Here is a 452-nt window from a genome sequence, read left to right as displayed (position 1 = left end):
TAGATGCTATAAATGTGCTCAAGAAATAACTGCTACAGCTATGGAAGAAATAAAAGACTACAAAGCAAAATAAGTTATACAAATAAAGCCAATTTTAAGGTTTATAAGAGCAGATTCAGTGTAAAAATGTCTCAAAGTTCTTGAAATAATTTTAAAAATAACAATCGGTGCATCAGATTTATAGTAGTTAGAGCGGGGGAAACCATCAAATGTAGTGTAGTTAATGATTTACTGCTGCAAAAATATTAAACCCAAACAAAATCATTCTTAAAATTCTCCCCGAGTAACCAAACACTAACTCCCTTCGGATATCTTGAAGGTTCAGCCTGTTATAAAGAAGCTGAAAGATAAATGTGTGATCATGTTGGTGAAAGTACACAGGGCTTTTGTGTGTGTGTGTGTGTGTGTGTGTGTGTGTGTGTGTGTGTGTGTGTGTGTGTGTGTGTGTGTGT

This window comes from Pundamilia nyererei, unplaced genomic scaffold (assembly GCF_000239375.1).
Source record: "Pundamilia nyererei isolate P.nyererei 1_Seehausen unplaced genomic scaffold, PunNye1.0 scaffold00041, whole genome shotgun sequence".
Lineage (NCBI taxonomy): Eukaryota > Metazoa > Chordata > Actinopteri > Cichliformes > Cichlidae > Pundamilia > Pundamilia nyererei.
Note: the sequence above shows the minus strand (reverse complement) of the source record.